Here is a 10,774-nt window from a genome sequence, read left to right as displayed (position 1 = left end):
AAGTAAGAGTTATTAAGCTCCAAAGTCATTTTATTAGATACGGGAAACATGATATTGATAGCTAATCAGAGTGAAAGTGGTTGAATCCTTACAAATCAAAATTTTTTAAGAGTGAAATACATTTTTTGTCACGATTTGTAATCATATATCTCTGACTAGAAAATACCACACACTAAAAATTATAAAATAGTAAAACCACAAATTATATTTTTGTACTTATCTCTAATTTAAAATAATTTAACTAAAAGCTAATTTTATCATCAAAAGTTTTATATCATTTTATTATAAAAATTGGATGTTTTAAAAGTTTTTTATACGATTTTATATTATTAAGATTACATAAGTTAATTATTTCAAATTTTAATATTAAATTAATATTATTTTATTTATCTTGCACAATGTGTGGGCTAATCTCTAGTATATATATGAAAGTAAGATTTTATCCATTGCTTTCCCTCTCCTCACTTGAGATTTTTTATAACTTTTAAGGTATTTCTTTGGATTGTAATGAATATTTTAACTTTTGTGAAAGTCTCTCTCGTCTTTAAAATAATATTAATTGCCAATTAAAATTAATATAACAATATTCACTTCCTCTATTATTATATATGTTATTAACAACTTTTGATTTTCCTATTGTGTTAATTTTATGTCTCATGATCTCCCTGTACTAATTTTATGTCTTATGATCTCTCTTTTGATAATTAAAAAGTCATTATTTTATGACCACAACCATTCCAATATAAATTGTCATTTTCTCATTCGTATATTCTATAATTTCTATTTCCATTTTCATTTCCAATATCTCCATCTTGAAATAAAACTAAAGACCAAGTGATGGAGGAGAATGCATAAAATATAGCTTTTCAAATAGCATTACTATAATTTGTAATCTTATTTTAAAAACTCTTAAAAGGTATCCTAAAAAATTATTTTAATTCGTTAAGTTTCATGATTATTTTACTATTCATGTTAATGACTTTTTGTGTTTTTGCTTGATTATCAATATGAATATCTTTTATATATCATAGAAATTAATTAGTTATATAGTTTAATATTTACATTATTAAATATTTATTTTATTTTTTCTATTATCTAAGGATTTTGAATTGTATTTTAAGATTGATATCTTTTTTTCTATTATTTTAGATTTAATCATTTATATATGTAACGTTTATGGTTAAAATTCTAAAACTAAATATTACGGACCAAATTAAACTTTTTAGTGTTGCGATGATGTTAACTAATGGAATACAGAAATGGATTTTTAATAATTTCATCAATTGAAAATTATATATATGACAATTATAATTTCTTAGAAATTTATGAATAACAATATAATATATAATGCATTTGAATTTTATTTAGATTAAAAACACCAAGTACGAAAATTAATTTGAATTATGATTCAAAAAAAATTTACTTTAAAATTAATTTCATTCCAAAATTTTGTATCGCATTTTATAACAATAAAAGAATTTTCAAAAGAAGTAAACTGGACAATACATTCTTTGGAATTTTGGACTTGCTTAAGAATCCCACCGTAACCTAACTCTGATGCATCCGTTTCTACAATCTTAAATGCAGAAGGATCAGCTAGATGCAGGCAAGGAATTTCTAAAACTTGTTTTTTAATGCTTTGGACTATCTTTGTATGTTGATCAGACCAAGGAGGGGGGTTTTTCCTTAGCCTATCATGCAGGGGCTTTGCAAGACAGTTTAAATTAGGATAAAAATCCATAACATAATTTAAACTACCAAGAAATCTTTGAAGTTGGGTTTTTTCCAAAATTTTATCTGGAAACTTTGAAGTGAATGCAAGGGATCTCTCAATTGGAGTAATTGTACCCCGAGAGATGTAATGACCAAGAAATCTAATTTCGTTTGAAAAAGAGATATCTTAGACTTTGAAACCACTAAACCATTTTTCTTAACAACATAGAAAAACGTTTCTAGGTGTTTAAAATGTTGTTCAATGGAATTTGAAAAGATTAAAACATCATCTATGTAGACAATGCAGAACTTTGAAAATGGATTAAAAATGTCATTCATGATTTTCTGAAATTCGGAAGGGCATTTTTAATCCAAAAGGCATGACATTCCACTCATATTGGCCGAATGGGACTGTAAATGCCGTTTTGTAACGATCTTTTGGATCAATCTGGATTTGCCAAAATCCTGATTTCATGTCAAACTTTGAAAAGATGAATGCACGCTTTTGTAAAAGATCTTTCTTATTTGGAATAGGATACCTAATCCACTTAAGAGCTTTGTTCAGGGGTTTATAGTTGATCACTAGCCTAGGAGTTCCTCTTTCTATTTCACTATTCTTATTGACATAGAAAGCTGCACAAGACCAAGGTGATCTAGACTTTGTAATTAAACCCTTAGACTCAAGATCTTTAATCTCTAATCTGCAATGGCTTTCTAAAAACTCATTCATCTGAATGGGTCTGGCTTTAGTAGGGATTTGCTTATCTGAAAAATCGTTTTCATATGGCAAATCTACCATATGTTGCTTTCGATTCCAAAAAGCATTTGGAAGATCGGGCGAGTTCATTCTCAATCTTCATTTGAAAATCAGAAATTTTTCTTTGAACAAAATCATTTTGCAGTTGATCTAGGATTCTCTTCAAACCCACATCTTGTTGAAGATGAGAAAGATGGGTTTGTTTACCTTTGATCAAAGCATTGATTTCAAAATTGTAAATGGAATGTGCTTTGATAAGATTCAAATTTCTCTTTTTTGGTTTTTCTAGAAAAGGAAAAACAATCTTTGAATCTTTAGCTTTGAAAATGATTCCAGCAGTTGTCACTTTAAAGGGAGTTATCAAATTGATAAACGGAGTCCCTAGGATAACAGTTTGCTGAAGATCTTTTGTAAGAATAAAAACATTTTTTAAAGCAATATTATTATTAAGAATTGCGGCTTCAGTTTTACCAGCAATCTTAATCTTTGAAGAATTGGCTGAAGTCAGCCTTTCTTTGGTTTCTTGATGAAACCTTCTAGGAACCAGTTCGCAGTTGATACAATTGAGGTCTCAGATCAAACAACGCGATGGTTTCTATCCGGAAATCACCAGGGAAAACAAGCTTTATTTGAATCAAATATTTTCTTGAAGTAATTTCCTTTAAAACATTGATAAAGTTTTCAGGAACATTTTCAGACACTTCAAGGTTTTGAAAATCATTTTCCTCATCAGAATCAGAATCACTATTCTGCTTGAGGATCAAGCTTTGGAGCAAAACAGAATCATTTTGTTGTTTTTCTTTCAACTCTTTGAGTTCTGTTTTGATGGTTTTAATCTCCTTCCTGAGTTCTGAGCAGGTAGGAAGAGGGTTTTTCAACTTCTTCCCTTTGTCCAAAATCATAGTAAGATCATAAGTATTCTTACTAGAAGAAGGAACCAGAGATTCAGTTTTTAAAATTTCTTTTAAAACCTGCTTTTGTATAAGAGGGTCACTAATATGCTTTACAGCCTCAAGAAGAGCTTCTTGTTGCCTAGTGAGCATATTAATGTTCTTAGAAGAGCTCTCTGAATCTCAACAATCGATTGAGGTTTTGATTTCATCAATTTGAAATTCTTCCTCACTGTTTGAGAACTCTGATTCAGATGAATCAACTAGAAGAGCAGAAATCTTTTGCAAAACTTCTTCTTCTATTTGAAGCTCTTTGAGTCTTTTTGAAAATTTACAATACTTTGAAGTGTGGCCTTTCTTACCACATTTAAAGCATGTAATTTTTGAAAAATCTTTTTTAGAATCTTTCTTTGGAAATTTAGAATGAAATTTGGAAGAAGATGGCTTTTTATAGAAATTCTCCTTGCTTTTAGAAGGCTTTCTATATTTGGAAAATCGTTTCTTTTTGAAAGACTTTGAATCAACTTTGCATTTCCCTTTGCAACTAGACACGGGCTCTATTGGGTTGTACTCAAACTGGTTACAGAAACTACCTAGTTCCTGCCTAGTCTTTTTCATCTCCCATTTGAGTTGTCTTTGAAGCTTAAGGTCATGACAAATCTTTAAACCTTCTTTATGGGTTAGACTAACTAACTCACCATAAGTGTAGAAATCATAAGGGATTTGACCGCTATGGGCTTCTCTTATGGTATTCCTAACTCTTTCACCTAAAATCTTAGGTAAACCGGCTAAGAACTTTTCTTTCCAGAAAGGTTGGCTAGAATCTTCCCTAAGCATGACTCTGGTTAGGAAAGTGTCTTTGTAACTTTGGAAATTGCTAAGCTTTTTACAGGTGAGGTTGCTAAGGAGCTCGGCATTTTTGTCTTTGAAGCGGAGAAGGGTCTCCTATGAAATGTAGGGAAATAGTGAGGATTAGGGTTGAAACCGCATCCTCAATTGGATTTCCTATTTCATCTAGGATTGGAGTTCCTTCTACTGTTGTTTGGATAGCTCCTAGGATTTGGAGTTGCTGTGCTTGAGTGAGATGATAATCCCACCATCCTTTTAACTGGCCAGAAAATCCAGCCTATCGGAGCTCGAAGAATGGCTCTATCGGAGGTACCACTTTGGGTTTTGTAGGCATTGGTACGCCATGGTCATCATTGCAAGAGACCAAGGATGTTGTATTCAGACATTCCATCTATATTCCATTCATAGACGGAGGAGGCATTGAATCTAGACTGGGTTAGGATGTTGTTCCTATTCTCAATTCCTAGATCTGGAGCAGTACTCCTAGGAGTATTCCAGGATAATCTAGGGGCTTGGATTCCCAATCAGTTGATATTGAAGGGTTTTGGAATGGGGCTTTCAAGCTCTGAATCGTTAGACTCATCGCTTTGGGCTTGTCCTATAGCACTGATATTCCTACTACTTTGAGGAGTATCTGGTACTAGGTTTTTGGACGACTCAGAGGTTGCTAACCTACTTAGCTGTTCTCTGACTGCTTTGGCAAACTCAGTTTGCTTTTGGAAATGGTCTTGGCTCGGCTTTGTAAGCTGATAAGGCTTAAAAACTGGGTTTTTAAGCTTTTCTGACTGGTTCGACTCTTTTGGTTGACCAGTACTAGGGATTGGAGATGTCACCACTACAGGGGGCTTTTGAATCTGGTTTTCTATTCTAACCAGTTGCTTTCCTATAGTGTTTAGACAGGTGTTCGAATAATTGTTCTGTTGAACAATATTCTTGACATTCTTTTCAAGGTCTTCGCCTACCAATTTGTAAGGTGTAGCCTCTATCTCACTCTCTCCATAAGGAATGGTTATCTTCCTAAGGGGAGGATGTTCAGACTGGACAGTTAGGTTTTCTCCTACCTTCCACTCAGGGGCTTTGTTCCTTACTGTGACAGGACTAATACTCTTATCTTTAAAAGGATATGAGTGACCATGCTCTTTGCAATAAATTTGAAACCAATCAAAAAATTTGATTTGGGCTTTGTTTTGAATACAAAATTGATAGTATTTTTCCTGAATACTATCTTTTTCTTTTAAAAAATTCTTAAAAAACCAAAGTTTCTTAAGATGGTTTTTCTTTGAATAGAAATCTTCATGCAAGAGTTTTTTATCAATTTCAAACTCTTTTGAAATCATGTTGATCTCTACTTCAAGGTTTTGGGTAATGGCCGATGGTGATGGTGAAGATGGGGTAGAGGTCATTTCTATATCTTCGTCATCATTCTTTGGATCAGTGTAGACTGGTCTAGGGATGTTGCTTTGGTAATCAACATTCTGAAGTATATTTGGAACATCAGATGTTGAAAATCTGGGTTGAGTTTTAGATGGAATTGGTTCTTTGTAAGGGGCATAGATAACAGAAGGAATTTTGGATACCCTTCCAATATCTATGGTCGAGGTTGAAGAACCATCATCAGAAAATCTAGAGGAAGTTGACTTTCTGTTGAATGAGATCTTTACCTTTCCATCTGGATATTGGGCTATGTGTTTAAGGTTTGTGTTTGGTTCTGTTTGCTTTGGAGAAGTAGGTTGGGTTGCACCTTCAAGGATCCATTCTTCTGTAACCAGTTTGAGTACAACCCAATAGAGCCCGTGTCTAGTTGCAAAGGGAAATGCAAAGTTGATTCAAAGTCTTTCAAAAAGAAACGATTTTCCAAATATAGAAAGCCTTCTAAAAGCAAGGACATAATCTATTTCATGACAAAGATAACAAAGTTGAGCTAAAAAAACTAGGAAAAAATGGTGCAAGAAATAAATTTCTTAAATATTAAAATCACATATGCTTTAAAAGAGTACATATACACAAGCAACCAATTATAATATACCATATTTAGTATCCATATAAATAAATAACAATAAATTTTTGAAAAAAAAATTTTAATTACATATTATTATATGAGAACTCAAATTGTAAGAAAGAAAACAATAAAAGACATCGAAAAGCAAACAATATTAGCAATTAATTATAACTTAGTCGACAGGCATCTTTGGATTTGCTCATTTAAGGTAAGCTATCAAAACAAATGAAACTTTTATATGGACTAGGTAATTTGATTAGGGTGAATTGGCCACTTTTACTAAGTTGCTGGATAAATTGGCTAGAAAATTAAAATATGAGCTAATTGCCTATTGGCTCCAAATTTAGGGGGGCAAATTAGCACTTTCGCCAGAATATTTTTATCCTCGACTAGTGCTTATCTCTTTCAACATATTATGATTCTGACTTTGCTAGTTGTCCTCTCACTCGGTGTTCACTTAGCGGATACTTCATTTTCCTTGGACATTCTCTAATCTCTTGGAAAAGCAAGAAACAGACAACAGTCTGGCGTTCCTCTATAAAAGTTGAATATCGATCCATGGTCACCACTGCTTGTGTATTAATATGGGTACAACAGCTATTTTGTGATTTAACTGTACCTCACCCCTCTTTTATTCACCTTTATTGTAACAATCAAGCCGCTATATATTGCTAATAATCTAGTCTATCATGAATAAATAAAACACATTGAAATAATTATCATTTCATTCATGATTGCATCCAACAAGGCCTTCTTACTACCGGTACATTGTGTCTCAACATCATGTTGCCGATATTTTCACTAAGGCCTTGGGAAAGAAACCATTTCAACTTTAGTTGGCAAGTTGGGAATTCAAAATCTCCATGCCCCAACTTCAAGGGGCGTATTGAAAACTAAGGTGGACAAACCTGTAGAGATAAAGTGTGGAAATGCCTAATAGAGTTGTATGGTGCATATAAAAATAAATCTAGTCAGCAGACTTAAATAGATAAGATGTGGACACGTCTAATAGAGTTGTATAGTGCAAGTAGAGTAAGTTTAATCAAAAGACTTGCAGAGAGAAGACGTGGGCATAACAGAGATAATTCTAATATGTATATCACTCGATGATAGGATTAAATAGAACTCTTATATTATGTAAATCTCCTTATTTATTAGGATTAGATGAAACTCTTGTATTGTGTAAATTCCCTTATTTGCTTGAATTAGATTAAACTCTTGTATTATATAACATCTTTCTATCAATGAGAAGAAATATATGATTGATACAAGATTAACAGAAAGGATGCGTTGGTCTGAGGAAGAAACTCTTATGACTTCTAGGACGCATACATGGGTGGCTTTGAAGAAAATAATAATGACAAATTGAACGAGATTAATATAAGAAAACATGAAAGGGATAAAGAAAATGGAAAGAGATAAAGAAAGAGTAATAATAGAGAAAGAAAAAAGAGTGAAAGAAATGGAAAAAAAAGAGAGAAGAAGAAAGAAAGGAGAAATAAAAAATAAAAGAAAAAGATTATATATTAAGAAAACGTAAGCATTTGTAATGCCCACCTAATGCATTTGCATTTATTTTTATAACATGCATATCATATAGATATGAGAAATGCATGAGAGATGTATGGTATTAGTGCTAATGTTAAATAGAAGAATATTATAAATGTTACAATTAAGTCCATAATAAGAATTAGAAAGTTAAGGGATTGAGTTGATTAATGGCAAAAAAAATTAAGGGGTTAATTGAACTTTAAAAAATATATATTATTAATATGATAGAAAAGGGGAAGAAGAAAGAAAAGGTGGTAGTTCTTCAAAAAAAATATTATTAATATGATAGAAAAGGGGAAGAAGAAAGAAAAGGTGGTAGTTCTTCTTCCATCTTCTTCCTTCTTCTTTCTTTCTTCTTCTTCTTCTTCAAAGAAAAAAAAATAAAAGAGAAAACTGAATTTTCAAGTGGAATTTGGAGGTTTAGAATCCATTTTTGATCTTAATCTTCATCTACAAAGGCTCTAGAGGTTTATTTGGTAAGTAATTTTAATATTTTGTTGAATTGAGTTAGGGTTTAGAAGACATAGAATTCGAGTTCTAAAGACCTAGTCTTTCAGTCTTATTGTTTTGATCATATCTTGAGCTAGGAAGCTTTAAATTGAGTGTTCTTTAATGATATAGAAACTTTAAAGAGTCATCTAAAACTGTTATTTCTTTAGCTCGATCTGAATCAGGCTCTATATTAGTATAATAAGAGAATACATTTTATTGTTCAGTTTCCATCTTTGGTCTGAGTAAGGTTGATTGTTTTGTACGGATATTTCTCTATACACCTCCAATTGAAACAAAATCAATTTTAAATTATATTAGACACATAAGGTTAGTGATCTGAAAAGTTTCATTATGAAATTTATTGTATAGAAGTTTTGGTGGATTTTTAAATTCACCCTATTAATTCTGTCATAGTTGGCAGCCACACATATGTAGAGAGTTTAGTGATGTTATCATGCTATATGAAGTTCTATTAACTTTGGCTGTTTAAAAATAAGTGAATTATGATCTATTTCAGCTAAACCAATTTGAAATGAGGGTGACACCCAAGTAAGCTCAAGCAAAGGGAAGGGAGCAACAAAGGTAAGTGAATAACTTAATGTTCTATATGAATGTTGAATGGTGAATTCGGGTGTCCTGTTATAATGTGAACAGTATATTTGATTTAGCCATATCTGGAGTTTTATAACTCCAAATGGAGCGCTACTTATTGCTATAGAAAATTTGTAATGTAATTTACAAATGTTATAGAAATAGAGGAAGCTTGATTTTGCTGTTTTGATGGCCAATCTGGATCATACTTTCTGTTGCTTAATTTTATTGACAGCTTGACCATGGTAGAATGTTTTTGATGTTTCTCTTTCTATACACATCCATTTGATGTAAAATCAGTTTCAAATTAATCTAGACTTATAATATTACTGATCTGGAGAATATGGTTTTGGAATTCCTAATGTGAAATTTTTGGTGTATTTGTGAATGCACACTATTAAATCTGCCATGTTGGAATATGGTATGTTTTTGGTATATCATAGGTATTATTATGGTTTCTTATATATTATGGAGATGTTAGTTATTTAAATGGTATATATATAAATATACATATATATATATATATATATATATATAAGAATTATGGTTGGATGATTGTAAGGACACAATACTACTTGTGAATCAGGCAAGGCTGTGTGCGATATGGAATTCCCCATAAGATTATGGTTAGCTGTGTGCGTATGGGGATCCATGAAGATAAAAATATATATACTATTATGGAATTAAATTTAATTCACAAGTTCATTGCTGTCCTAAAGAAAATACTATGACAAGGTTTATGTAAATACTATAAAGTCATAATTAAATATCGAATGGTTTGATGTTTGGTAGTACTACACATTTGATTGTGTTATTTTTCATAGGAAATTATGTTATTCTTTTGCTGAGTTGCAGGCTCACTCCTCTGCATTATTTCTTTTTCAGGATTAGAAGAATTATAATTGGTTTTGACGAAACATTTACATCTGTCGCACTAGCATTGTGTCGGGTAGGTCAGCAGGAGGTCGCCCTCAGTTTTTCTTTCTTGGACGTGACATGTCAAGTGGATTTCATTATCATGTATAAATCTGAAGCATTTTATGTGTATATAAAAAAAAAGTGTACTATTTAATGTTGTGAGCTTTTTGGTGTGTGATATGTATGACTCATATAAATAGTTTTTGTTATACATATTAATTTGTGAGTTAAAAGTTAGTAGTTAAGAAATATGTTATGTATCAGTCTTTGCATACAACGTATGTCTGACATCCTTTACAGGTGTCACACTTAGTGGTATCAGAGCACGGTTTAAAATTCATTGGGATAGAATTGTAAAAGTATTTAAAAAGCATGAATGCATATACATGTTAGGGATGCATATGAATGTAGGAATTAAAAATAAGTGTTTATATTTTTAATAGGATGAGTAGAGAGGGGCCGACTGAGAATCCTGTTGACCTAAGTGAGTCTGAGTCTGTGCATAGAGTTGAGCATATAAATGCACCACAACAACCAGCTCAGGAATTGCCACTGGTAATGCAACAATTTCTTGAGTCTTTACAGCAAATAGTTAATCGGGTAGCCACTCAGCCAATCCAACAACCAATAATGCAACCGATGGTAGAAGTTAGAGAAACAGAGGCTAAAGATAAAACCTACAATAGGCTAAAAAAAAAGGAGCTACAGAATTTGAGGGGATCACTGATCCTGAGATAGCAGAAGAATGGTTACGGGAGACAGACAGGGTGCTGGACAGGCTAGATTGCACACTAGAGCAAAAGTTGAAATATGTTGTATCTTTGTTGAGAAGATCAGCTTTAGATTGGTGGGATCTGATTCCAGGAAGTAAAAATAGACCAATGACCTTAACTTGGGATGACTTCCTTAGGGAATTTGCAAATAAATACACACCACCAATGTATACAGATCGAAAAAAAAAATAGAGTTTTTGAGCTTGGAACAGGGATACATGACAGTATCAGAATATGAAAT

The 10,774-nt window shown here is 32.0% G+C and overlaps 1 long non-coding RNA gene across 1 annotated transcript; it reads left to right on the top strand.

Annotated features, from left to right (window-relative positions):
* The first annotated feature begins 8,060 nt into the window (after positions 1 to 8,060).
* Positions 8,061 to 9,967, top strand: LOC125370797. The gene is made up of 3 exons (XR_007216870.1): positions 8,061 to 8,235; positions 8,769 to 8,833; positions 9,728 to 9,967. It is a non-coding gene; the product is annotated as an uncharacterized LOC125370797 (long non-coding RNA).
* The last annotated feature ends 807 nt before the right edge of the window (positions 9,968 to 10,774 follow it).

Source organism: Ricinus communis, chromosome 8, assembly GCF_019578655.1.
Source record: "Ricinus communis isolate WT05 ecotype wild-type chromosome 8, ASM1957865v1, whole genome shotgun sequence".
NCBI classification, from domain to species: Eukaryota; Viridiplantae; Streptophyta; class Magnoliopsida; order Malpighiales; family Euphorbiaceae; genus Ricinus; species Ricinus communis.
Note: the sequence above shows the minus strand (reverse complement) of the source record. Positions and strands in the feature narration are given on the sequence as shown.